The sequence below is a fragment of the Lipotes vexillifer genome, unplaced genomic scaffold, assembly GCF_000442215.2.
Source record: "Lipotes vexillifer unplaced genomic scaffold, Lipotes_vexillifer_v1.1 scaffold1231, whole genome shotgun sequence".
NCBI lineage: Eukaryota > Metazoa > Chordata > Mammalia > Artiodactyla > Lipotidae > Lipotes > Lipotes vexillifer.
Genome location: NW_006798220.1, coordinates 346,991 through 348,356, shown reverse-complemented (window position 1 = coordinate 348,356; position 1,366 = coordinate 346,991).

Sequence of the window (1,366 nt, the reverse complement as noted above, 5' to 3'; positions counted from 1 at the left end):
TGCTGAACCACAGGCCTCACTGTGAATAGCCCTGCACTCTGGTGTCAGAACGGTGACACTGCCCCATCGCCCTTGCTGCATTACTGTAAAAGATCAAATAAGAGAATTAAAATCAAAACACATTTCTTTTCTCTCTGTATGCGACAGGAAATCATCGTATGAAGAATGAACGTAAAAAACACGAACATTTGCTAATACATATAAGTATGTATGTTTATGTATCATACGTTTTAAATGTCTTTTTTTATTTTACAAAGAAAATTAGTTTCAATTTAATAAAAACTGTATGCAATCTTTTAATTAAATAAAAGAATGTAGGCTATGATCCTGAAAAGTAAACAGAGCTATAAGAAAGTAAAAGGTGGGTTATTACTGTCATTAATATTGGTATTATCTTATTGGTCTGGTAAGTCACCATCACCCATCCCCTCCCAGAAGTGGTCCAGAACACCTGCCTGATGAGCTGGAGGCTGGAATTATCAAATCCTAGGCCATGTTTTTTTGGGACCCCTGTTCCTACCATTATTATTCTATTAAAAAACGTTAAGTGGCATCAATAGGAAGTCATGTGAACTGTCTGTGAAAAGAACTGTGGAACTTTTTTTTTTTTTACTATTATTATTACTTCAATTTGTAGATATTTCATTTTAATGAGAGAAATCACAAGCCTGGCTGAGACTTAATCTGGTATTTTGTGGTACCGTGAGAAATATTTTTCCCTCCTAATCTCTGCTTAAAGTGTAAGTAAGAGTGCATCTATCCATCGCCGTGAACAAAAAGCACAAAAGGATTCAGAAAGCAATAACAAAGATAAATAACTTGGCAATAAAATTTCAGCTCCAGTAATTTTCCATTTATATTTTCTCACTGAATCACGTAGTCCTGAGCACTGTGCTTTTAACATCGGAGCTGCATCATGAAAGTCATTTCATATCTAATGCTTCCCCGAGAGCCTGGAATCGAACGCCCTGCTCTGTGCGCTGCTGCGCAGTCAGCGACTTAACACTGTTTGCCCCAATAACAGGGCTTCCTGTGCGATTTCCTCGTCTTTCTCAGGCAATCAATCTCAACGTCTGAGACGGCATGAATTGTCAGTCAGCCCCTTTCTGCAAAGGGGGCATCAGATGCAATTACTTAGGCCACTTACTACTGGGAGCTGAATGCGGTTTTCCTGGGTGAAACCGCTGCTGTGGTTTGCAGGCAGCAAGTGTGGGCCTTGCTAGCAAAGCAATTGCCAAGTGCATTAAGGGGAACTCAGGAAACGTTCCAGAGAGAGAAGAGAGGTGAGAAAGAGGAGGGAGGGAGCAGGAGGGGACTGTTCCTCTGGCCCCAGGTAGAAACAGCACTTCTGCTCCACCGGAAGAGC